This window comes from Parasteatoda tepidariorum, chromosome 4 (assembly GCF_043381705.1).
Source record: "Parasteatoda tepidariorum isolate YZ-2023 chromosome 4, CAS_Ptep_4.0, whole genome shotgun sequence".
NCBI lineage: Eukaryota > Metazoa > Arthropoda > Arachnida > Araneae > Theridiidae > Parasteatoda > Parasteatoda tepidariorum.
The window spans coordinates 8861119-8877655 of record NC_092207.1 but is presented as its reverse complement, the minus strand read 5'-3'; the positions used below and the strand labels follow the sequence as shown (position 1 = coordinate 8877655).

The 16537-nt window shown below is 35.2% G+C and overlaps 1 protein-coding gene across 1 annotated transcript in view; it reads left to right on the top strand.

Moving 5' to 3' along the window:
- The window catches only part of LOC107454545 (neural cadherin), a 500390-nt gene that overhangs the window by 227664 nt on the left and 256189 nt on the right, over nt 1–16537 (top strand). The gene's annotated exons all lie outside the window — the stretch shown is intronic.

The window sequence follows — 16537 nt, the reverse complement described above, 5'->3', positions numbered from 1 at the left end:
CTCCTATCCCGTTGCCACTACTTCATATAAAACGGAATACATTCCTTAGTTTTATCCCGGTAAAAGCAGAGATAAATGAAGTGGAGGGGGGGGGATGAGAAGCTATTTGAAGGGGTTTTAATGGCTTCTAATTAGATAGAGAGCTCGTTATACAAGAAATTTTAAAAGATAGAGGATTTGGGTAAAAGATTCGGCTTTTCCTCATTAGGCATTTTATCTCACCCCTTACCCCCCTCTTTACCTAACCTTTTTCAAAATTGGATTGGTTTTTGTGTTTTCTACTAGGAATTCATTTCCAATGGCGTCTTTAAATAGCTCCCTCTCATTTATATTGGGGATTGAGAACGATTTGAATTTTATTCCTTATTCTTTCGAGATTTTTTTTTTTTTAAAGATTAGATGTATGTATGTATAAAATTTCTTTTTTTTTATGCCGTGAGTGTAGCGATTCGTACTTATCACGAGCTTGAAGTTAAAAAATACACATTAAATAACTCTTAAGCTACTTGAGCTATAAGTAAATATTAAAATACATTAAGAGAACACTAATTAACCCTAACCGCAAATCTAATTTTCAAATGCTTTTTAATAGGAAATGCGTGATATACTCAGATTTAGAATGTGCCTTAAATTTTACCTCCCGGGCTTCGAAGTTCACATTTTATTCCACAAATATTAAATCTTTAAATAAAAATAAATTTATTTAAAATTATATAACTTTAAGACATGGGATGGAAAATAATGATTAAAAAATTTCAAAAATTGTGATGTGCTTGTCAATGAAATTTCTCTTTAATTTAATTTACTCTCTACTGTCATATTCTTCAATTTTTTTTAAAACTAAAACTGGAAATTTAGGGAGAAAAATTTAGAAATTTTACATTCATTTTCAGAAGGGTTTTTTCTTTATTTAATATTTTTTATTCAATATTTTTTATTATTAAAATTTTTTAAAAACCCTGTAATTTAGGATATTTTTCTCCGATTTACACGTTTGCTCTCTGCTGCGCCCTCTGACGAATTAGTTTTGAATTAAAACTAGTCAGTCTAAAAGGGAAAAAAATAGGCATTATGACATGAATTATTTTCTGTAAAAATTGCTTTTGTTCTTTAACTTTTTTTTCCAGTTACAAATTTTTAAAGACTATAAGTCTAATTTAAGACAGCACATGTATAATTCTTCATTCTTTTAACATTACACATACCTGATATCATTATAAATTCTTTTCACATTACGTATAAATCTGATCCATAAATTGAGATTACATCCTAACGCGCAATCAAATAAAACCTTTCTCGCAAAGAAAATGATAATATTAATCTAATTATCTCAGGAAATGTGATGATGTGTCTTCAGTAGTTTGAGAAATTGGCCAGTCCCGAGTTACTAAGACCTATTAATATTTGAACATATTGTCCAGAAAGATTTAAAAAAATCCTCTTCCTTTCATGGTCAAGCAGGCCCTTTTCTATCTATCTACCAGAATGTATTGTTCCCATTTTTGGGTCTGCAGCCCTCATTTAAATAAAATTCTATTATTTCTTCATATTCCTGTATCTATTTTCAAGAAGCACAGGCCACACTACAAAATTACAATGTCAATGCTTCCAAAGAGTAACTTACATACAAGAGTAAGAGTAACTTACATATACATCTTATTAATGCTGACCAGTCATCCGGTTAGTGCCTTGGAACTTTATCCGGTATATTACGGTATCTGATCCAGTTATTATTATTTCTAACCGGTCAATATTAAAAATAACCGCTTCTTTTGGTCAAAGGGAGAAACATTGCAAATCATTCATTTTAATCGGTTAATGTTAATGATAATCAATAGAGTTTGGTCAATGTGAATAAATGGTAGCATTGGGACACGGGTGTGCCTCTATGTTTAAGTGTTACGGTTTTAGTGATAAATCTGGTTATTAATAATACTAACCGGTTATAATTAATAATAACCGCTTCTTTTGGTCAAAATGAGAAATAAAAAGGGGGGATATCCGTATCGTGATCTGTGGCAGAATAACCGCCAAGTCTTGGCAACTACTGCGCAGCGGCCCACGAGAAACTAAAACTTCACAGAAAGGGACCAACTCGAAGGGTATACTCGTAACCACTCCCGGGCAATCATCTACATGTTTATTTTTTTTTAATGTTTTCTTATTTTTACCCAAAATAGATCTTGGTTTGGATTTCATGGCGTCCTCACTTTTCAACTACAATAATCAAGAGTAATAGTAAACAATGCGCATGCGTTGTTATGGAGACTGCTGCTGTTTGATAATTTTTGTAGAATTCTTTTTTTCACTTTTAATTTTATTATGCATTAAGTGGATGAGGTTATTTTTGAGATATGGGGACCAGATAGATTCCATAAATACTTTTTGAGTTGTGAATAAAAGAGAATTTCGTCATTTGAACGATAGTTTTGTTTTTATTGTTTTAATACAGAATCAGAAATTCTGACCTACAATTCAAACTGAATCGTTTTCAATACTAATTCAGGTGAATATCACAAATAAAGAGGGTCCAAACTGATTGACACGGTCTCAAAAGTTAGAGTTGAAGCGAGATAAAAAACGATGCCAAGGCCTAAACTTATCGAGACTGAAAAAGCCAAAGAACGTAGACGGGAATATCTTAAACGTTACACACAAACGGCAAAACGAAAGAATTCCTTTCGCAAACGCAAGCATGAAGCCCGTCCCTTACAAAAGTATCAAAGTGGTTGAGAGAATTGAACCCTACCAAAGAGCGAATGAACACTCTAAGAGCCCCTTTCATGCAAATACGAGAATTGGGTGTTGATCACCAGGTTAGGAATAAAAGGATCCATTATCAGCGTACCCAATAACTTGCATAAGACAGTAAAATGTCTTTCACGCAATATAAATGATTCATTTACTATTCATGTAAAATTGAAGAAAAGCCTAGCTTTCAAATCCTATTTCATGTATGAACTTGTGAATCCGAAATGGGTGTATGATGCAGCTTACAATCTCTATCAAACACCATTGTACCCATCCGAAAATTTTAATCATGATCTCGATTGGCTGTTCAATGTCTATTCAGTCATCAGAAGAATTTACACAGACTGTGTCTAAGCTGCAATTAAATATGTCTGCGAAATTATGTACAGAGCAGTTCAGGATTAACGGTTAAAGATGTCCAAGATGTAAACAAAATAAAGTTTCTTTTCCAAATTAGACAACAACCATTTTGCGAATGGGTAACCTGCGACCGCTTTGCGGCGATGTCAATTTTCTTCATTTTGTAGTGAATCGTATTTATATAATTTTTTTTCTCCAGTTTGAAATCAATTTGACGCCATGGCGATTGTAGTTGGCGTGGAAGAACACGGTATCGAAATATCCCCAATAAAAACGCGAAAGAATGACATGGACTATACTTCATTGGTTATTATTAATAATAAATACGCTTAAATTATTGACTTTAACCGACTTATTTGGCTATTATTAATATTGACCGGTTAGTATTAATAATAACCGACTATTCACATTGACCGTAACATAGAGTGACCATTTTATGAATTTTGACCCTATAGTGCAATTGTTATAATAAATACATGTCGCTAGACACGCGTGCCTTTTCTCTGCTGAGTAGTTTGAAAGCTTCAAAACTCGTCCATTCATCGAAGCGAGACTTTGGAATAAAGGGGAGGTGAGGGAGTGGCTGGACAAATGATTAATTACCGCCAGCTGGATTCAATTAAGGATCACCTCATCTCTGGGAGGACGCACATATCAAATGGGCCTTTTAAACGTGGAAAGGCATCACAGCATAACTGTGATGTTGTTCCCTTTTATGATTGGCCCTTTCACGAATATCTTCCCTCCCCCCCCATCCATCTTATCTGTGATGTTGTTCCTGATTTCCTCTGTCTGGGATGCTTTACGTGAAGCAGCGTTTAATGCTATTAAATTTCCACTTAGAAAAACAATTGAAGTTTCTCTGCAGGTAAAGTTGTATTATATTTGAAGACAGATGCAGAGAAAACATTCGATTATCCGTGGAATTAATTGGCACTACAACCACGGATAAACGAATTGTCAGTAAGCTCATGAAATGGTTAAAAAGAATATAGAATATACTCTATATCTCAAAGTTGAAGAAGCGCTGAAAAAATCTAAAAATTTTATTTGTCGAAAATTTAGTTATTATTTTCTGGGTCTGGCGGCAGATCGACATAGCACTTTTAAGTTGTTAACTGATGCTCATTTATTTTATTTTTCACAACTTTCGAGTTGTGCCATAGAATCTTGGCTAAAATAAAATATGACTTGTGGCTTGATTTAATTTTGAACCATTGGCTAAGCCTCGCATATTATTGTATTTGACTGAGTTAAATCTGAGTTTGATTATATTGAATGAATGTATTTTTTGGATAAAATACTCAACATTTTTCCATCATATTTTCTGAATGCCTTTAAAAGAGTAAAAGTAAAAGCGACTTGAGGAAGATGAAGAATTTTTTAATGCCCTTGATCCTAGACAATGTCGTAGACAAGGCGCTTGAATATTTTATGTTTCTTTTTAAAAAAAAAATCATTTTTCCGATGATGATCGATAGGTGTAAATTGTTGCGATTATTCATGTTCTTTGTGTCGTTGCATATGTTATAAATTTGGAAACAAGTATGGCATCATAACGGTTCGAACATAAATCATCGATCACAGCTTATGATGTGAAATGATACATTTTTGTATATAAAATATAATTCCTATATTTTTTACCTATATAGAGCATTTGTTTCCCCTTAAGTTCAGAAAAAAGTAAAATACTTTTAGTGTTTAGCATGAAAAGGAAATTTTCCTTAGTTAATAGATTAAACAATCTATGAATGTATTTGAGAAATGCGCAAGACATGACTAGACGAGACAAAGAGATAGAATCAACTAACGTCTCATACTTTACGTTGCGCAGTGTAGGTGTAAGGCTTCGACAGTGCCGTCTGTTATTAATATCTTACAAAACTAAACAACAAAACGGCACAAAGAAGAGATAGATTTAAATGATCCATAGAATTCTATTAAACTCTAAAATAAGATAGTTACAAACTTGTTAGCTGAAACCATTGCCGAAATTGCAACCGAAGCAGTTAATTTTCGTTGAATTGTTATTATTACCTTTAATTATCTTAGCATTTCTAGATATTATGATTCCACAGCTTGGTGAAGGTCTTTTTGCAAAAATCTTGATAGAATTTCCAAGAATTTTGATGGAATACCAAGAAAATGAATGGAATTTCTAAACATTTTGATGGAATTTCCAAGAATTTTGATAGAATTTCCAAGAATATTGATATGCTGCACTTACTTTAAGATTTACATCTGCTCTGTCCCGCAGTGGACTGATCGTTAAGACACGGTTCCCAGCAGATCACCGAGGTCAAGCATCACTGGCTGCGGTCAGTGTGCGAGTGGGTGACCACTTGGATCAGTCTGCGTAAGGACCGAGGGTACGAGGTATCGGTCCTCGTTAAACTGTGCTACCGTAAAGTGCTCGACTTCGCGTGCAGGTCGTCGGGCTACCGAAGCGGGGGTGCCATCCCCTCTGCAGAGGATCAAAATTGTGATGGCATGTCTTCGGATCATCCTCAGGGAGGGTTCCCAGACCGTCGCCAATAGCCCATTGTGCAGCTCTAGTGCGACGTAAATGAACTACAACTACATCTGCTCTGCTTTTCTAAATTTTATTATAATGCCTTGTTTGTGATCGAGCATTAAACAACACGAGCGTGCTGGATGAAGACGATGTAATTTCAGTGAATGTCAAATTCAAGCTATAAAGCTAAGTCGTTTTCATCTTTAAGTCTCTCGATAATATCAAAAACTTTTATTTGTTGTTTTATCCAGGATTGTTTTCTGACCTTTCGAGACTAGTAATATTTCCATATTTCTTTGTCCTGTTCGGATTTTTTTCATGCATCATCTTCCAGCAAGGGTCAGTGTCTCTGCTTCGTAAGTAAGGCAGATTAATTGTAGAAGATTCAGAAAGTATTGGCTAGCCAAATATGGATTGTGGACGACACGTCCACTTCCGTCCGCCATCTATCAGACATAATTGAAGCGGTCAATGTTAAAAGGGGGTATTAACGTTTTTACATTAGTTTTTTTTCGGTTTTGGAATATCAATCACCAATTTTATTTTATTTTATAACCGTCGTTGAGCAGCCGACTCATATTTTTGGGTTTACGACTGCTAATGTTCAACTGTGTAGTCTTGTCATTTTGAACCCAATCCAGAAGACAAGGGAACTCCTGGATCAAATATTGGGAGAAAGAAGGACTTCGTGGAGGACTTTTTTGATAGAACTAACCCTCATTTGGGTTACTTGGAGATGAAAACCTTCCATGGTTTTCATCTCCATGCCTGATGGTAAGGGGACTCTAACCCACTATCCGTCTACCACTGAGGATATTTTGCGTCAGCACTGTAGTCGGTATGAGCCGTATGCGGAATTCGTATCTACGAGCCATCGCTGGGATTCGAACCCGGTTCACCTCATTGGGCGGTGAACTCTCTATCCCCAGAGCCATCGCGATCACCGATTATCAAATGAGGAGTAATTTTCTGAACTGCCTAAAGAAGAGAATCCAACAATTTGGAAGTAATTCAAACAATCTTTTCGCAATTGGCACAGTTTTTTTCCGGGGGGGGGGGGGGNGGGGGGGGGGGGGGGGAGTGCAGATTTGAAACATACACAACATTTTCAAACAATTCTATATGAGGGTAGGCAATTTGTTCCCCTTTTCTATCCTGCTATATAATAATCATCCATGTGAATTTTTTTCATCGGAAGGGTTTTTATATATAAGTGAAGTAGAATATTTTTTGTTCGGAAATTCTACCGGTATCCATTATATGCGTCATTTTTCTTCCAACAGCTCAACTAGACCCCTTTTGTGCATGCAACGCTTAGGTTAATAAACGGGAGCAAACCTTTCTCCGGCGACCTCCCTCGCATTTATCATCGAACTCCCAACCCTCTCACCCCACTCCATTTCTTTGCAAGAGAAAAAAATTTTTTTTTTTCCTTTTATGTTTCATCAGGTGCACCCTAACTTCCTATTTTGTTTTTGCTAATTTCTTTTTCTTCTCTTCTCTCTCCTTTCCGCGACCCAATGTCAGGTTTTAGGGGGGGGGGGAGTAAAACAAACTCTTTTTTTTTCGTTGTTTACTTTCCTTATGTATATATTTTCTTTCGAGTTATTTTTCTTTTTTGGTTCTCTTCTTAACTAAGACAAATGGGGCTGAAGCGAAATGAAGGGAAAGCAAAAAAAAAAAAAAAAAAAAAAAAAAAAAAAAAAAATGACTACGTGGTGGATAAAAAAACTTCGAAACATTTAATATGCGTAGAGACAGCGTCCAAGGTTTGGAAATTAAAGAAAATTTTGCAAGATCCATTCGAAAATCATTTAGCGCCGGTATCTTTGTTATCATTTTTTAAGCTACTCTGGTATCTATAATGACGTGGATATTCGTCAGAGATAGTTATTCTAGTGAATAATTATCTTTGAATGGTGTTCGGCAGAAATTATTTTACCTTCCACTATTTCTTTTTTAATTTTTTTTGTTCATGTGAGGATTTTTATATGTCTCCTATTCAACCTTTTGAGAATAATTCATTAGACAGAGCCGTGATGGCTCTGGGGATAGAATTCCGCATCCAGCTTGCACCGACCACAGTGCTGACGTAAAATATTCTCAGTGGTAAACCGATCATGAGTTAGAGTCCCCTTGCTGTCAGGTTAACGGTGGGCGGTTTTCGGCTACCAGTAGGGCACTTGAAGTCAAGCATCACTGGTTGCAGTCAGTAATCGAGTGGGTGACCACTTGGATTAATTTGCTTAGGGACTGAGGGTGTGCGGTATCGGCCCTCATTAAACTGTTCTACCGTAAAGTGCTCGACTTCGCGTGCTGGTCATTGGGCTACCAAAGCAGGTAAGCCATCCCTTCTGCGAAGGATCAAAAGTTGCGATGCCATGTCTTCGGACCATCCTCAGGAATGTTTCCCAGACCGTCGCCAATAGCCCATTGTGCAGCTCTAGTGCGACGTAAATTAACAACAACAACAACNAGGGATTGGCTCCTCATTAGTTTAGAAGAGGTCAAAACTTCCTGACTAATGATGATGGACATTGCAACAACATTAGTAAGAGATGTTATAATTTCCAGAAATCAATGGAATTTAAATGGTAGCAAAATCAGGGGAGAGAGAGGTAGGTAGGTATTTTATTTGCGTCGCACTAGAGCCGCACAATGGGCTATTGGCGACGGTCTAGTAAGCATCCATGAGGATGATCCGAAGACATGCCGTCGCAATTTTGATCCTCTGCAGAGGGGATGGCTCCTTTACTAAGGTAGCTCGAGGACCTGAGCGCGAATAACTGGGATTGATGCCGTACACCCTCGATCCCTACTCACGCTGATTAAAGTGGTACCCACCCGCTTACTGACAGCAGCCAGTGATGCTTGATTACAAGGTTCTATTTGGAACCGTGTCTTTACGATCAGTCTACTGCGGGACAGGGGAGAGTTCTGTAGTTCATTTACGTCGCACTAGAGCTGCACAATGGGCTATTGGCGAAGGTCTGGGAAACATCCCTGAGAATGATCCGAAGACATGCCATTACAATTTTGATCCTTTGCAGAGGGGATGGCACCCCTCTTCGGTAGCCCGACGACTTGCACGCGAAGTCGAGCACTTTACGGTAACACAGTTTAACGAGAACCAATACCGCACATCCTCGTCCCTACGCAGACTGATCCAAGTGGTCACCCACCCGCACAGTGACCGCAGCTAGTGATGCTTAACTTCGGTGATCTGCTGGGAATCGTGTCTTAACGATCAGTCCACTACGGGACGGACAGGGGAGAGATAGAGAGAAGAGAAATAGATAACTAAATAGATAATAGATAGATAATAAATAGTAGTTAAATTTTTTCAAGCCCAGTTTATTTGAAGCTTCCGGGTACCTAAAAATTACCCGACTTCTATTGTCTTTAGAGCTTGCCTGCCCCTGAAATTTAAATGTCCCCCAAATTTAAAAACATACAACCATGTCAGATGTGTAACTCCTAAGTTATCCAGCTACATTATCAAATAATTTAATTTTTACTATCGTTAAATTAATTTTATAAACATGTATAATATAAATTTTACTATCTTATAATAAATATACACATTATTTATTTTTTAAATCAGACAGAAAGAAAGAAAGCAAACAAACCTTATCTGTTCGAAGTGTATGAAACCTCTGGTGCTTGTGCGTGTGTTGTGAATTTTTAGACGGAGGTTTAATATTTTTAGAACTTTACTTTCTATATGATAAGTGCCTCAATCAATCATTCCACTACTATTCATTCATTGTAAAAAGATTTGAATTCATATCGTTTCAAATTATGTTCACACTCAAACACTGATCATTAAGGCTTTATTCGTTTTCTCTGAGGAATATTTTGAGGTTCATTCTAGCCGTCTGCCGTGTTTTCCACAAAGGTTGCTTGAGATTTAAGGGAGCTTTGGATGAATACGCTATGACTCATAATAAACGGTAATTTTCTTTTAAACATATTCTATTTTTTTTACTCATTTCATCAATAAAAGACCCGCAGTTTACTCATCAATAAGACACGGTTCCCAGTAGAAGCATCAAAGTCAAGCATCACTGGCTGAGGTCTGTGTGCGGGTGGGTGACTCACTTGGATCAGTCTGCGTAGGGACCGAGGGTGTGCGGTATTGGTCCTCGTTAAACTGTTCTACCGTAAAGTGCTCGACTCCGCGTGCAGGTCGTTGGGCTACCAAAGCGGGGGTGCCATCTCCTCTGCAGAGGATCAAAATTGTGATGGCATGTCTTCGGATCATCCTCAGGGATGTTTTCCAAACTGTCGCCAATATCCCATTGTTTAGCTCTAGTGCAACGTAAATGAACTAGAACAAGAACTTATTCACAAATTCACGTGTAAAGTGGTATCCCCCGTCACACGCTGTGCAAAGCGTGGAGGTAGCGAGTTCGAATCCCGCTCCACCCTGGGTGTATCTTCGTGCTGTCCTTCCCTGTATTGTGCTATCTGTCCTTCGATTTCACAAAGATTTATAAGCCTCCGCGCGCAGTAGGTCAAAGCAGAAGAGCCATCCCCTCTGCTGAGGATCAAAATTTCAATGGCATGTCTTCGGACCATCCTCAGGGATGTTTCCTAGACCGTCGCCTATAGCCCATTGTAAAGCTCTAATGCGACGTAAATAAAGTGCGTACCGACCTACCAATAAATAAAGATATCTGTTTTTCTACTTTGCAAATGCTCATGGTCCCGTAGTGGACTGATCGTTATGACACGGTTTCTAGCAGATCACCGAAGTCAAGCATCCCTGGTTACTGTCAGTGTGCGGATGGGGGAATATTTGGATCAGTCTGCGTAGGGACCTAGGGTGTGGGGTTTTGGTTTCGTTAAACTGTTCTACCGTAAAGTGGTCGACTTCATGTGAAAGTCGTCGGGATACCGAAGCGGAGGAGTCATCCCCTCTGCAGAGGATCAAGATTGTGATGGCATGTCTTTGGATCATAATCAGGGATGTTTCCCCGACCGTCGCCAATAGCCCATTCTGCTGGTGTATGGAGGTAGCAGGTTTGAATCCATCCGTAATCATGAATGTATCTTTGTGCTGTTTTTCTCTGATTTGTGCTATCTGTGGGGCCTCCTTGGCAGAGGGATATCGCCCGTCGAACGCTTTGAAAAGCTTGGAGATAGCAGGTTCGAATCCCGCTGTTACCCTGGTTTTATCTTCATGTTGTCCTTCTCAGTATTGATCTGTCCTTCTATTTGACAAAAGTTTATATGCCTACATTCAGCTCACAACCCTACAAATGCCTGTAATTCCAATAAACAATAAAGCTACCTGTTTTTCTACTTTTCAAAAGCTTATGATAAATTCTTATGTAATTGAGTACGCAGGCCTGCTCGTATATGTACCAAATAAATAAAAATGTGGTGACTTTTCCTCCCTTAAATTTTGAAGCTAAGGAAGTTTTCCCATTGGAAAGCATAGCACTCCGCTTTATTTTCAAAGGATTATTCATTTCAGAGCGCATTTATTTGTATAAATTGCCAATTAACTCCGAATAACTACTTTTGAACTTTGTGAATAGTACTTGGATTATTGTTTACATCAAGTGCGCTATTCACGGTTCGGAAACTGCCTCGCTTCGTGACAATTCATTCTACGATATTGTAACAGTTAATAGCCCATTAGTGTAACATCGTTAAGAATCAAATCAAATCGTGACAGTTTTATTGTCAAGTTGAGCCCTGCAATACCAAAACGTCCATGCTGGAGTTTGTTAGTGCATAACATAGAGCTCGTCACAATTCTAATCCAATTCAATTCCTAAGCTGAAATGATCGTATTTAGTGTGTCTGTTACAAAGGATATTTTTTATACAAAAATTACTGGCGCTGATTTTATTCATAAATGTAGTTTATGATGATTAGAAGTTGGATACAGAGATATAGTTTTCTGAAGTAAGGAGTTTGTAATTTTAGTACTGATACTCTATTCTGGTGAGATGTGCTAATTAATTTGTGCTTGATTAATTTGTGTATGAGATCAAATTCTGTCATTGCAATATGTTGAGTTAATATATAATTAAGTAAGTCAAGTGATATTATTTAGTAAAAAATTGCGTCTTTGTTAATTATTGACCTTTGAACTAGATATTATCCAAACGCGAGTGTACCATAATTTTAATTTGTTATTAAAATATTTTTTTTAATCAAAACATGGGGTTAACTTGCTTAGCGGTCGAGAATTTAACGTTTAGTAAAACATTTGCATTAATTTTTCATAATCTAAAAATGGAATTGCTTCTCATTAATAAAAATTGCGTGTAGTCTAGAACATGAAATTTTACAATAATAATATTGAATGGACGACAAAGTAACCTCATTTTTAATAAAGTACCATGACAAATTAATTAATATGATCAAATCGCTCAGTATTTCTGATATAGAACCATTTTAAAATACCCTGATTATTTTTTGCTATGAATACAATTGTTCTGTTACGTTACTATAGATTAAATTAAACTATAAATCAAATGTAGACTATTGAAATGAAAAGTAATATTTACTTCAAAACACTAAATGAAAATAATCTCCAGTTTGGATAATCTAGATCTAAACTATAGATTATATAGTTTAAATATTGTGTTCTATATGACACATTGTGTTCTATAAAACACACATTGTGTTCTATAATTTATGTGATTTATAAAATACACATAGTGTTCCATATTTTTTGTGATTCATAAAATACACATCGCTTTTTATAATTTCACTCGCAATCAAAATCTCACATCATTTGTTATTTCCGAAATTGTCGATACACAAATGAAATGTTGTAATTGGTAATTATGAGATTTAAAACTTTACATTAATAATTATTTGGCTTAAACACGCATAATGTTATTTTGAAAGAAATTTGTGTAAATTTATAGCTCAGAAACTCTTCGGAATATTCTTAAATCATCCATGTTTTGAACTTTCATTTCGGTAAATGTTTAAAATTGCTTGTTTATTTATTAGTTTTGACAAATATCAGCAGAGCATTTGTAATTATCATAAATCTCGTTACAAAAAAAACACTAAAAATAATTCTGGTACTGTGAATAATAGAAATAGTAATATGTACTAAACTTGTTTTATTTATTTAATTTTTAAATTTCTTCTCTGTTTACTGTGTCCCAAAATATTTTCTGACATTCGGTTAATAAATTACTGAAGAGGAAACTAAACTACTTAAAAGGGCATTAAGGAAAGCTGTGCATATTCAAATGACTTACTTTGAGTAAAAGTTGGAGTTTACACGAGAACCAAAACCGAAAATAATTGGATCTACTTACGTCTTGAGGTTTATTACGTAATACAGGAGCTGGACGAACTGTAAGAGATAAGTAATTTATTTAATATATATACAGCGGCCTAGGCCAATAGGCCCATACGCCAAAAGAGATAAGTAATAAATTACTCTCCCTTATAATAAGTAATTAATTGCAATTTTAATACTGATTAAAAGTAGTTATGATTTACAAATATAATAGTAATGGCAATAACAAATATATATAACAGTGATAAGTAATTATGAGTTACGTATGTAAGTAATTAAATGCATGTAATAAGTAACACTTTATCCACCTTTTCATCCAGTTGTAACTATTTTGGTTTGAGTTTTGAAACAAAATGTAAGAGATAAGTAACAGATTACTCTCCATCATGATAAGTAATTAATCGCAATTTTAATGATTAAAAGTAGTTATGATTTACAAATATAATAGTAATGGCAATAACAAATATATATAACAGTGATAAGTAATTATGAGTTACGTATGTAAGTAATTAAATGCATGTAATAAGTAACACTTTATCCACCTTTTCATCCAGTTGTAACTATTTTGGTTTGAGTTTTGAAACAAAATGTAAGAGATAAGTAACAGATTACTCTCCATCATGATATGTAATTAATCGCAATTTTAATGATTAAAAGTAGTTATGATTTACAAATATAATAGTAATGGCAATAACAACAAATATATAACAGTGATAATTACTTATGAGTTACTATTGAAAGTAATTAAATACATGTAATAAATAACACTTTATCCACCTTTTCATCCAGTTGTAACTATTTTGGTTTGAGTTTTGAGTAATGGCTTCTTTGGTTTTATATTTGAAAACATTAGCGTATTGATTTTGGAAACAATTTCAAGGAATATTTTGGCTGACAACAGGGTTGTCGGCCCAAAAGATTCCTCAATTTCAAGACCAATGATTTGCATCTGGTCATCATTTGCCCTACCCGCTGGCTAACTCTCAAGACAGAGCTGGTACTCATCTATCTGCAGGTGTTTATTCTAATTGATTAGTATTAGCAATGATACTTTTAAATAACAAAATATTTTTTCTGAATGAGCCCGTATTATAGTTCCGTAGTGGACTGATCGTTAAGGTATGGTTCCCGGCAGATAGCCGAAGTCAAGTATCACTGGCTGTGGTCAGTAATCGGGTGGGTGATCACTTGGATCAGTCTGAGTAGGGACCGAGGGTGTGCGGTATTGGTCCTCGTTAAACTGTTCTACCGTAAAGTGCTCGACTTCATTTGCAGGTCATCGGGCTACCGAAGCGGGGGGTGCCATCTCCTCTGCAGAGGATCAAATTTGTATTGGCATGTCTTCGGATCATCCTCAGGGATGTTTCCCAGACCGTAGCCTATAACCCATTGCGCAGCTGTAGTGCAACGTAAATGAATTACAACGACAACAACAATATTTATTATATATATCTATATATTTATGACATATATTTAAATATTTATTATCTATATCTATTATATATGTTAGTATCTATATCTTATATCTCTAGCAGTTGGCAGCATTGTATTTTTTCAAATGTTGTTCTAGGAATGGCAGAGCGAAATTAAGAATATTTTTTGAAAATTAAATATTTCACCTATAACGACAAATAATTTTTAGATAAATAGCTGCTTTGTATTCTTGCTCTGTGTTGCAATATGTCCGCTTTATTTATCTATTACTTGGAGAAAGAGAGAGTTGCTTTTTATTTTTCGTGTCATGAAAGAATTCTGTGGCAACAAGATGGAAGGGGAAACTCTGATCCAATGGATATTGGCCTTTCCTCATTTCGCGGTTGTTCGGTCATTGGGTCCCAGCTGGGCAAGTGGTCAACTCCGTGTTTCGCAACTTCAACCGCATTAAACAGCCACTTTACGACATTAGAAGGGATTGGGAGAATGAAAAGGGAGAAAAAAATTCTTACTTTTCGTAGTTTTATTTCACATGTGTTACATTTTCAGTTTTCGAGTACACAGTTGTTTCCCCCCTCTTGAGTATTTAAAACTAAAGTCCCACGAGACTTATTTCGTTCTTATATTATTTGATAAAGAGTAGAAAATAAAAGACGAATGTAAGAGTATTTTATGGCGATTGGAGCAGCTTTCTAAACCATTTGTGGTAGTATAACCAACCTTTTTAAGTGCATTTTTAAAATTTTAATTGTGCAAATAGAAATGCAAGATAAGCCCAGGGGAACTATTTTCTCAAAAAACCATTTTAACACTAGATTGCCCAAGGAAGTCATGTTGAGTGCTTTTTAATTTCAATCAGAAAAACAATGATGTGTAGAATGACACAATTTCTTAGAATTTTGTACAACATATAATTTTTTTCACTGTTAATATTTACTAATAACTTGTTATATAACTGTAAATAATATAAAAAATTATTAAAAATTAATTTAAAAAAAATTTCTTTGCACATTATTCTTTCACAATGCAGTCATTTTGACTGCTTTTGGGCAATATAGGTATAAACTAAGTTTCAGTCTTTCTAGTCTTAAACACATTTCTTTGATCACGCGGAATTTTTTTAATTTCAAATTTGACTCTAATGTATTTGCATGGGTGCCACTCTTCAGTCCCAGGGACTGAAATCAGTCTTGAGAAAAATCAATAGACTAATAAATTCTATCAATTAAATAAATTTGTCTTTTTTTTTTCATTAGAAATCTTGTAATTTTTTTTTTGTCGAAATAAAAAAATATTGTATCTTAATGAAAACATATGATATGGTATTGATGTCAGGACTTTAATTTATCTTCTTTTTGTCAGCTTCACTAAATCTCATTCTTTAAAGTCTTGGCAAATGGGATTGTCTGAACTTTATCCATTTGTGTAATTAAATTTTGTACTATTAATGAATCTAAGTCTGCTCTAGTTTGCTTCCTCCACCATAACCTATCGTCATGCTGGTCAAAGTTAAATCAAGATTATTTTTTTAAAAAAGAAAGAAATTATAGTGCTAGAGCAAAAAATAAGTAATGGTGAAGTGAAAAACAGGGATATGAATGGTTTCAGGTTGTTAAGAAATATGCAAGGTTGGCTGTTATTTTCGTTTTGTTTGTTAAAAAAACATAAAATAAAAAATTAGAAAAAATAATCAAATTATTGATTTAATAGGCTAATAACAAGGAAAGGTAAATTTTGGTGTCAGTGTGCTATAAATTTCTAAAAGTTTGGTAAACAATGCTAGACAGTATTATTTGGTCAAAAAATGAGTTCAGTCTTGAAATTTTTTAGAGTGGCACCCCTGCACTATAGTCAGAGATGATTGTGCTCCGGAAAACATCTGGATTTTTCGCTAACCAGGACTTCGCTATATCTGTTCCGCAAACAGTTTTAACTAATGGTTCCAAAATCCTCCCTTTTATGACACATCATTTAAATAAATGATCAATAAAATGAAATACAAAAATGACTGAAAAATAATACGTAGTAACAAAAATGTGTTAACTTTTATTTCTTATTACTCTTCGTCTTACGTGCAAATTTTTTTTTAATAATTTCTAGCTGATGAGCAATCCTCAGCATCAAAAAGGGAAACACTTCCTGACTCTCCGATAATTTTTCCTGAATTTATGTTATTCCGCTTTTTTTAAACCTGT